Below are 11767 nucleotides of genomic sequence, written 5' to 3'. Positions count from 1 at the left end.
TGAACCTTGCAGTTATAAAGCTTTTTCTAGTGTCTAACCCAACATCACCCCTGCTGCAATTAAACCTGTTCATTCTTGCCCTATCCTCAGCAGATAGAGAAGTTTATTTTTCTTAGTGAAGCAAAGCTTTTACATATTTGAAAATTATTATCTTATTTTCTGGCAATATTCTTTTGTCTTGGATAAAGCATCCTCTCATCCTTTCAAACTCCTCTCATGAACATCTCATTCATATAGTTGTCTTCTACATTCTCTCCCATTAGTCCATCTGTCTTGAGGTCTAGGGCATGCTGGGTCAAAACACAACACCAGCTGAGGGTTTGGGCTTGGTGAGCATCATACAGATTGCTACACTTCTTGCATGTGGTTGCATAACCTACTGGGTGTGCTGGGTATGACCTACTATGAAACTTGCTTTTTCTGCAACAACACAACTTGTTTGATTCATGTTCCATAGTTATATTCAAGTTCTTTGAGCTTTCTGTAATCTGTAAATTTAGTGAGCATATTATCTGTTTTACCAGCCAAGCTGTTAATTAAAATATTGAAGAACAGATCCCTTCAAAACCCCACTCAATGTATTCTTTCACTTTGGCCACCAATCACTGAAAACTAATCTCTGAACGTGTTTTTTTCCAACCAGTTGTGTACCGCTTTATAATGGTATCAGCTGACTGTGTTGAATAAGGTAGAAACCTTATTAAATCCAATATGTATTCCATCTGCTACTGCTTCTTATCCAGTACCAATTATCCTCCAAGGAAGCAAATGAGATTGATTTGACACAATTAATTCTTGACAAATCCATTTGGCTGTTTTAAACTCTTAGAGGATAATAGTGTGGAAAAAGAAACGTTACATAACTCGTCAGTGTATCTTTTCAGTCCCGTGCTTGCCCTCCCTTAGCCTTACTGAACACTCCTGTTCATGAGTCCTCATTTGTAATTACCATGGTGCAGGAGTGAGAACAAGAGATGGAAGCAGCAGTCATTAGTGCTGCCAAAATCTTTGTATCTTAAAGCCAAGTCTGGGCATTCTTGGACGAATGTGAACAGGTTCAGCTTATTTGAAACCACCAGGCACACTCAGTAGCCTCTAATACTGTTTAGCCCTTTGACACTGACATGAATTGTCTATCATACATGGAACCTATTACAGTCATTTCTCATACATCCATATAAAAACAATTCAGCTATTTAACCTCTGTTACCTATATATATAGACACTTCTTTGGGAAATAGTAGGTGCTGAAATATTTTAAAACACTTTCTCCCTTGCCAAAATCTTTGGATGAATTTGAACTTTCTAGACATTAGGATAATATTGTGCACATTTGGGGGTGCTGTGAATAAACAGGTCCTTTGAATTCCTTTCTGGTTGCAGGCAAACACGAACAATAGCTGGGCAAGTACAGGCAATAGAAGGCGTAAGTTTAAATTATGTTTGATACATTGAAAGCTGCTTTAAATAACTACCTAAGAGAACAATTTCCTTTCTAACATAAGAAGTCCATGTCTGTTAGTACAATGTTACCTGGAAAAAGCTGGGGGATAAAAAGGTATCATGACATTTGGAGAATGCTTTTAGGAGGTAAGGAATTTGTCTTTTTGACATGTCAAAATGCAGTCTTTTCTTAGCTCTGTCTGCTCATGCAGTTTACAGAGACAAATAAGTAATAATTAATAAATATAATAATAATAATCTCCAGGAGTTTTAAATTACTATATATAAAAAATGAAAGTTGGTGAGTAATAGAAATCCTCTAAATTAGGTCCAATACCTTGCTGGCATCTTATCACATGCTTATGTATTCCCTAAATGCCACATGTGTAATCATGGGGAACCTAAGGGCCACATAGCCTTTTCAGCCTTCTTAGGCAGTTAGTTTTCCCGGGTAGCATACTCCTTAGAATTATTCATTAAAAACACCCAAAATAATTCATGTAGCTGCAAGCCATGTGAAATTAAGTCATGGATTGTATCTAGCCCAGAGCCTTATGGGCTCACTGCCTGCCCCTGCTCCTGCCTTCTCAGTGGTGGAGATGGCAGATAATACAAAGTGACTCCAGAAGGTCACCTGGCTTGCCCCCAAGATAGAGTTACTGCTGCTGTTTCTCATATTCCCCTCACCAACATAGCAAACTTCTTTTGTTCCTTTTAGTCCACTTTCACATATTTTGTCCTCAATGACAAGTAACAGTGACTTCTGAAATGACCAGCGCTTCTGTATACACAAATAATGTCATCGTTTTAGGAGCCAATATTTCAGGGCTTAAAAACACATGCATTTATCTCATTGCCCCAAGTTACACCCTCTTGAGATTTCTTCAGCAATCTGACTTTTCCCTTGGTGTTTACACACCCTTCATGCTTTCAGATAATCACTGCATCCTTTCCAGTCCCTTTAACCTTCATCTAGCCAAGCAACAGTTGTTTGTTTAAATTTATTCTCATAAATCACATCTTCCCACAGAAGTCAAAAGGAACGTATGATGCACTTCTGGGATCAAATGTACCATAAACTTTCAAAAACCCAAATCTCAATTGCTTTTTGTTAGGCGTATGTTGCTACAGGATACACATTGTACTGAAGAAGAGTATTTGGCCATCTTTAAACAGAATTGCCTAATTATTATATCCTTGCAAATGAAGATTAATTTTTCTGAGAACTAGAGATACCAGCCTACTCTACATATACTTAAACAAAATGACTTCCTTGTAAAACTTCATCAACATGGAGCTAATGCAGTTAGCTCATTGCCCTCAAGGGCTGTTGTATCATCATCGATGCAGTTGGTTGAGTTGTGGAGGGTAAATTCCTCCCACTCACACCACCACGGTCACAATAATCCTTCTGTTCACAAACTTCCCAAAATATTTATTGAGAGAATAGCTTGGAGATATGTTTTCAGCAATGCTTAAGCCTGTTTTCACTTGTCTCGCTTGCTTTTTTTTTTTTTTTTTTTTTTTTTTTAATTACATTTTGGGAGTGGGTTGGCCAGCGCTTAAAAGCTGGAGTTTCAGATAGATGGCTTCTCCTTGCTTTAATTAGTTTGACAGGCACCTCTGTTTTCCAGCTGAGATGCCCTAACTGGAAGCAGCTGCTCTTTGGAATTACTCCGTCTCTTCACTGTCTTACAGAGTAATAAGTGTCTTGTGCCCCTTCAATTAATTTATAGACATAAAATTCACATTTCCAGGGCTTCAGGTGTGCCTGGCTGCAGAGATGTATCTCTCCTTTCTTTATTGCTTAATACAGTTTTATGAACATATTTATAATAATACAGGGAAAATTAAATGTTCAGATTGGATGTGATTCTCCACTTCCTTGTTAATTCTTGTTAGGGTGCAGAGCAGGTTTTAATGTATTTTTCCATGGCAATTTGAAACTCTGATTTGAGAGAGAGAGTCTTGAATGGTTGTAGAGCTTGCAAGGCACTGAAGAGTAAGGCTTCTCCAGAACACAAGCTCATGCCTGTGTTTACAGCCACAGCTGAAATGAATACTTATCATCTTGACTACATTGTCACAGTCTGGTGAATGCTCCTGATTTCATCACCAGCTTGATGATTTATTTAACATCCTACCACCTGGAGCCAAGTGATGTAAAAGTCTCACTTTGATTCTGTTTTTTTAGTAATGGAAATGTAAATTCTAGCTTTTATTTTCCAATAAAGTATGAAACTGTGACCTAAGTGCACCCTGATGACTCAGACAACTGAAGCTGAAGCACTCCAAAAGTCTTATTTTAAAAGTGCCATTATATTTATACGCAAGTGTAATTTTCAGGTGCCTGACATCTGTGAGTTTGACCACTTACCATTACAGCAGAAATTGCAACACCATGTGTAACACAACTGCTTGCTAGTCAACTGCTCTTTGTTTTCCCTAAATTATCTCTTACGGTACGTGTCTGGGCTTGCTGGGTGGGGCACAGGTCAGCTAACTCAGGTGTGATGGGGAGGACACCCATGTTTTGGCCTGATGTGGTATGCTGGGGAATGGGCAGGAAGCATTTAAAAGGAAAGGGGGGACAGCTGCTTGGAAAGTGAGAGAAGACTGGGTGTTCTGCATCCATCAGAGCCTGCTGATGAGAGCTGCTTCCAGGGATGGAGGTGAGAGGAGGAGCTCTGGCAGTGGAGCAGAAGTTACCCCAGTAGAAACTGAACTGAAAGAAAAGGTTGAAACCAGTAAGTTCTTCTCAAGTAACTGCAGCAGGGAAAATTGACCCTAGGCTGATACAATCTGCAAGCAAACATCAAATAATCACCTGTGGTCTATTGTCTTCACCTGTGGCTAGATGAGATCATCAGGCAGGTTTCTTTGTTTGGCTGGCTTCTGCATTAATTAGGCCCACCTACTTCTTCACTAATAATATATCTGTGTGATTTGGGACACAGGCTTTAAAAGTGCAAAGTCTGAGCTTAGTGCTGAATCCTTGTGGAACTGAAAGTTAAGCTTTAGCAGGGTCTGATTGTTGTTTGTTCAGAAGGGTGGTTATCAACTTGTAAAGAAACCATTGAAGAAATAATTTGTGGTTTGGGACAATATTTAATTGGTAAATTAGGGAGTGGGTGTTAGGTGGAGTGTGTACGGGGTGACTTTTGGGTGCAATTGGTCTGTTCTGGAAGAGAAGCTAAGCAACTCTTCCTCTTGTGTTTTCTTGCAAGTCTCTACCACTGGCATGTTTGCATCATGTGTACTTTGCTGTAATATTTTGCCAAGGGTGGCTCTGTTAATGTTTGTCTCTACCAAGCAGATAAGTAGGAATTTTTAAGATCTACATTTGCATTTCATTATTGGTTGCTCTTGCAAAGATACAATTAATGAAAGCTCTTGGATTTCTCTTTTCAGAAAGTATTACTTTTAGGAAAGGTATCTTCCCTTTCAAATGGAGATGAAATAAACATTGTTGTGGTTTAACACCAGCCAGCAATTAAGCACCACACAGCTGCTCGCTCACTCACTCCTTCCCCCTCCCAGTGGGATGGTGAGGAGAATTGAAAAAAAAAGTAAAACTCGGAGATTGAGATAATAGTTTAATAACTAAATTACTATTATATTTTATTGTTATAATTTAAAATGAATATAACAAAGATAAATAAGACCTGAGGAAAGACAAGTGATGCACAATGCTCACCACCTGCTGACTGATGCCTGAGCAGTGATCTGCCCCTCCCAGCAAACTCCTTAGTTTATATACTGAGCATGACGTTCTGTGGTATGGAATATCCCTTTGGCTAATTTGGGTCAGCTGTCTTGTCCATGCTCCCTCCCTCCCTCCCAGCTTCTTGTGCACTTTCTTGCTGGTAGGGCACAGGAAACAGAAAAATCCTTAACTCTGGATAAATGCTACTTAGCAACAACTCAAACCTCTGTGTGTTATCAATGTCATTCTTACACTGAATCCAAAACAGCACTGTACCAGCTACTAGGAAGAAAATTAACTCTATTTCACCAAAAACTAGGACACCACCTTCTCTGAAGTGTATCCATTCTTATTTTAAAAATTTGAGCTGGTCACGAAGTGAGTGGTTATTACTACAGTCATTGTGTAAGCTTGGCCATTGCTCCTGCTGCTTCTCCAACCTTACTACAGCTAGCTTGGCATGATATTTACATCATCATTGAGCATCTCTGAAATACATAGCTATCACACGCTACTAAGTTGTACCTTATTCATGTCTGGTTTTATGATGCTCTTTGGGATGAGATCATCAGACTCATTTTCATTAGTAATTTACTAAGAGTTTCAACAAACTAATCAAAGGATACCGTGTTTGAAAAAAGGAGAGGCTGAAGTCCTATTCCCATTTCTGAGGCTTGCTTTTTGCCTTTTTCATTTTCCCAGTTCTAAAATTATTTGGGATAAGAGCAGCCAAAGGACACTGAGCTAAATAGTACTGTCTCCGTGGATTTTGTAAGTCTCTTACAAAAAAGATTTGTGTTCATCCTTTCTAGCAGACGCTTACAAAAAGAATGTAAGAAGTTGAGTAAGCTCCTGTGAATGACAGTGTAGAAACTCCCCTTAGACATCCCAAAGGATGCTGAACTCCTGTCTGAAAAATTAATTAAGGTTTATAAAACATTTTTTTTTAAAGTGCTGCAGAAAACTAATAGAAAATGAACGCTAACTATTTAAATGTTGATAGGAAATAACAAAGCATCGAAGCTGGCTTTGCCATGAAGCTTGAGAAGAAGGGATGCTGAGTTTGGGTGAAGGCAGAAGTAACTAACATGAAGAAGCAAGAGTCTTAATGAATTTTGGAAATGGTCCAGGCAGTGCCTGACATTGCAGGAGGTAGATGGAGTCCTGATCTGTGGGTGTGCTGTGCACCTAAGCAGGATTGTGACTGTGGTGTCCCTGGGGATGTGTGCTCCTTGCTGATCACACTCCAGCTCCCAGAGCCCCTCCACTGGCTGAGCCAGTGCTGCTGCCTCCCAGCTAAGAAATGCGGTGTTGTGCTCCACAGCAGGGAGGGAAGCTGAGCAGGATGTGAGAGGCCTTTGTGGACCACATCTGTGGGCAGGAAGGGATGATACAAACCTTTCCTCTCTCCTTATGAGTCAAAAGGTATCCTTCCAGAAGGGCTGTGGTACTCACTGTGTTTAGATTTATTTTCCTTATACGATTTGTCATGCAAAGTCACAACCACCATATTTTTAACTGAAGCCTGCCAGGCTTAACAGTATTTGTATGTCTACCAAGCATGGTGCTAGCCTGATTTTCCTGGGCATGTGTGTCTCTCCATCTTTTTTTTTAATCTAGTACTGATATTTAGGAGAATGCTAGGTCAGGTATAATGTGGAGAGTTCAGACTTTTATCAGAATAAAGCAATTCGTTGTTCCTAACTGTTTTCTACTGATAGAATTAAACAGACTTAACTCCATCTGGTTCTTGTTGGGCATATTAGTATACTGCTCTCTCTGTGATGCGATACTCTAGTCACAAGGCTGTCCGTAAGACTGGGAGCTGACAGCTAAGACTCTAAAAGAATAAATAATGATTTCTGACTGTACCGCGAAGAGTACATGGTCTAAATACTGTCTATTTTAAAGCCACTGGATAAGTATTGTTTGCACCACTTTTAAAATCAGGAGTATTTTCTGTAGTTGTCTAACTGGCAAAGGATGTTGAAATGTGATCATTTCAGCAATATATAGTAATCTGATGTGCAAATGCACATGATGGATCTCTCTCGTATAGTTCACGTCTGTACATACTGAGAGTGTCTGAGACAGAGCAAGAGCCTGTTTAGCAGAATGGCTGATGGGTTGGGTGTGTGGATCTGCATCCTGCCCTTCACTAGACACTTTCTGGAGCAGCCGCTGGCACATCTGCTTTCTGCTGGAGAGCAGCTGCCATCTCCTTTGGCTGATATGGGTGAAGCAGAGAACCCCACTCCAAGGGACCCTGCTACCAGAAATAATAATCATACTTATATAATTCTTAAGGAAAATACCTTAAAAATGAAGTAACAGGTAAGAATTAAAAGAAACGATGGTTTAGAAGGACTTTCCAAAAAATGTAGCAAGTACAGTAAGATAAAATTGTTACAAGATGGGTTGTGGTAGGTTGATGGGATGGAGCCTGCAACAGGTAAGGGATGTAGTTCCAGTCAAAGGCTGTGATGTCAAACTCTGCATGTTTCAGTTTGATGACCTCCACCAAGGGGAAAGAGGGAGAGAGCAAAAAGGAGATACAATTACTGTTAATAGTGTGTTGCATTGTAATTTGCTTGTGTTAAGCATTTTAGGGCTTTTGCAGGTCACCTGTAGGGTCTAGCTGGAATTTTTATTTCTCCCTTCCCCTGAACACTCTGTGCATACAATGGCTTATTTATTTTTCTGAAGCTTTGATGTTCTGATTTACACTTGATAGACTGGGCAGGGTGTTGTTAGTGATGTTGAGAAACCTCATGTGTTTTGTTCACACATGCAGAGTTAATTGCCAGGTCTCTGAGCAAGAAGCCATTTCCCTCAGGTCATCTGTCAGGAACCCAAGAAGGTTGGTGTCCATTGCACTGTGGGGCACGATCCACTTTCCAAGGCAACCTGATGTCTCCCAGTCTCTAGCATGTAGCTTAATACTGATATCAAAGTGCTCAGGGTTGTTTGTGGTATAGATTTCTTGGGGGAAAAGCCTTTTATATGGTTGCCAGCATTTGTGATAGTCTGGTTCTGATGGCACACATTGGCTTTTCCAGCTTAGTTTGATGCATATTTCAATTTTTCACTATTAAATGCTTTGTTGAAACCATTGTGTCATTTTTGTGTGACACTGCGGCGAGATTGATACACACCACTTTGGGACATAAAGATTGTCTTAATGATTCAGAGGTTTGTGTTTGAGGTTTGTGTTTTTCACAGAGAAAGAGTTTGGCCTCATAAAGACGATCTCCCTAAACCCTCAGTAAAGAAAGGACAAAGTTGAGCTTCTCTATGGCCACCTTAATCTGGAACTAGGATCCTGTTCTGAGTATACCTCTAGAAGAAAGTCTGTCTCTCTTGCATACAGAAGAGTGCTCTCCAAGTTGGTTAATCCTGCCTGGTGTGTAGATGTGGGAAACTTAGTAACTGCACGCCCACATGTAGCTGATGGTGTGATAGGAGGGTACACTCACATGCACAGTGCCTCTGCTATATCTGGGCGAAACTAGATTCACCGCTTATATGTTGATCATTTCCATCTCCTGTGTAGTGATTTGCAGGAGAACAACTGCTGGGAGCTTCGTAGCTGCTCCATGGAGAGACTTTCCATCCAGAGTGCACTGGAGTGTATGTGAGAGCAGCCATAAGCCCACACACTGCACGTGTGACGCGCTGGGGAATCGTATCAGAATCGCTGCCCCGCTGCCTAGTGCTGCCCTGTAAGGTGCACAGTGACCATTTTCTAAGATTTCCAAATGTTAAGCACCTGGTCAGAGTTCTGTGAGATGTCCCAGAAATCTCAGAAAATTGACCAGACTTATTTCTTCCCTGTAGCTTATAGAGGTCCAGTACAACATGCTTCTAGAATGTGTCTTTTGTGGATGCTTGAGTTGTCATCTACATAACTACGGATAAAAATGTAAACAAAACCTGTATTCTAACATGCTAAATTTCAATTAATTTGTAATTCTGTAGTAGCAGTGGAAACACAAACCAAATACGGCAGTCACAGGTGCGCTTCAAAACCCTTGTAAGATTTGAGTTTCTGTTTATTCTAAAACTCCCCTACTCTTTTTGCAGCTGTTTTTTTGTAAAATGCCCCTGGGATTTATTACTGCAGGACATTGGCATCATTAAAAGAGAGGAACCCTGTGATATCTAGAAGGAGGGAGGTCTGTTTGAGGGAAGGAGAGCAGGGACTATTTTAACATGTCATAGTCATTGAATGTCTTGGTAAAATGGCATCTTGTGAATGTCTGAAGATGAATAGATACTATAATTACAAGACCATAGAAGATGGTAGCTGGTTTTGCGCTTCTCTCATGTCAATTTGTTTCTTAAAGCAACTGCTCCTGGAGTCAAGTGATTTTGCAAGATCTTTTTTTCCTTATTTTCCTTTTTTAAAAGCAAAGGCTCTGTGTCTCAGATAAAGTCAAAGGGTTGAGGGGAAGACTGCCGCAGCCATGTGTCATGTCCCTCTGATGAAAGTCGCTGCCTCCACAGAAGGGATGACATCATGGCTCAGGAAGCAGCTCTTGGACCACCACAGTTTATAGTCTAGTTTCTGTTACCTGTACTGCAAGGCTGAAAAGTGCAGATATTCAGGACCTGCTTCTGTAAGTAGTGTCGTCATGGTTGCACCGGAGCACTGACCTCGGTCGGCAGGGAGGGGTAAGGCAAATGGGAGTGCTCCCCTTGCACCTATTTGATCTTAATCTATTGCTGCCTGAGGCAGAACAACGAGGGGCTTTTAGACTTTGTACTGCAGAGTTGTTGTTGTTGGGGTTTTTTTAAATATGCCTTCAAACTATAAAAAAGACAATGTACAGAAGACAGTGTGCACAAGAGGAGCCCAGAATATTTAAATTCTGAGATCAACAGTGTGCCTTGTTCAGATATTTGGAAAGTAAGGTGGCATTACTATTGTAACTGGTTCAACGTGGATTTCAGAGGGTCACTAAGTAAATTACCCCTGACTAATTAAACCAGTTTTGAGTTATGCAAGCCATCTCAGAGTACCAAGAGACTTCACTGGCACACCTTTATGCTTGTACTTCATAGGCTTATAGTTGCATAAAATTTAAAAGTCAATTAGTAAAGATTTCATACCTGATTTGGGCCTTTCATTATTTCTTATTACTAGTCAATAGTATGATGAATTACATAGTGTATATCCTACATGTGCGTCCTAAAGAAGGGTCCACAAAAAGTCGCATATTTCTACATCATCAGTGGCTCCTTTACCGCTTTCTCTCAGCATAATTCTCTTGTTCTGTGTTATTCACCACTCCAGCAAAAGCTGCAGTAACACAGCGCTTAAAGTCTTGTCCCTTTCTTTGCATACCGGTTGCTGAGAAAGGAAGCGCTTCAACCAGCCTTTCTTTCTGGGGCTAGCTTTGAGGACAGAAAAAGAGCATCATTGGAAACACGGAGAGAAGATGAGGAGCGCAAGTCACCCCAATTCTGCTTTATGCCTTTTCCAGGAACTATTTTTAGCCCTCTTAGCAAATGGTATCATTTGTTGCCACAGCCCTTCCAGTGCACTGGTGCTGCAAAATCTGTGCAAGCCTTGTCAGCTGTGGAGCTGGCTGTAGGGAGCCTGGTGCCGGGACACCCCGGGGACAAACAGGGAGCCTGGGGGGGGGGAGGTGGGAGCACAGGTGCTAGGCCAGGCCCTAGGTTGTGTTTGGATGGGGCAGGACACATAACATCCAATCTAGCAGCAAGCAGCACTGGTGGGATGCTGGAGAAGCTACTAACTGCTCGAAGGGGTGAGCTCTTAAAATGCTCAGCCAGTGTGTGACAGCTGCACATCCATTAAACCTGTCACTTTCTTCCCCCCAGCCCTGCACAGACAGGTGCTTCCAATAAGCAACGTCTGGAAACAGTAGCTTTCCAAGATGCATCTATCTAACCATTTCACAGCTTAGGGATGAGCACTAAGACTAAAGGATTTCCTTGCTGCGGGCCCCAGGAGGAGCCGGGAGCGAGGTGTGAGATGGTGAGCGGGACTTGGGGTCATCCTCCCACCCCTGCACTGCTGACTTCTCCCACTCTTGCTGGCCACGGGCAGTGGGGCTTGGCCACTGCTGTTGAACGAACCTTCCCCAGCAAGGGGCTCGCGTGTGCGCGCAGGGGCGCTCAGCCGTTTCCTTAGAGGGGTGCTGGAGCATCCCTACTGCTCTCTGTCATTAGTGATTATTTAACATCCTTCTAAGGCCGGGGGTAGTAACAGGGAGCAGGAGGCATGGATGGAGGCAGCGTTCCTGCAGTCCGTTCCTGAGGAGAGCTTTGCCTTTCGCAAGGCCATGGGTGACAGATCTCCCCTCAGGAGAACGATGCGAGCCCGGTATTTAAACTCAAACCCTGGATTAACTGGGCGCCTCTTCCCGTGCCGGCCGGGTACCGGGGGCGGCTGGCTCCGCTGCCCAGCTGACCTTCCCGCGGTGTTAAGGAAGCGCCGTTTGGCTTTGCCGCCGGGGCTCCGGCAGCCAGGTGAGGCGCCGGCGCGGGGAGGGGGGGGGCCCGGTCAGCAACGAGCCCTCCGCCGGGGCCCGGCTTTCGGGGTGGGGGGAGCCGCCGGGGGCCGGGACCCCGCCGGGGCGGTGCTGGGGC

Source organism: Athene cunicularia, assembly GCF_003259725.1.
Source record: "Athene cunicularia isolate RWA chromosome 3 unlocalized genomic scaffold, athCun1 chr3_part1, whole genome shotgun sequence".
In the NCBI taxonomy this organism is placed as follows: domain Eukaryota; kingdom Metazoa; phylum Chordata; class Aves; order Strigiformes; family Strigidae; genus Athene; species Athene cunicularia.
The sequence above is the reverse complement of the archived record's forward strand: the minus strand, read 5'-3'. Positions refer to the sequence as shown.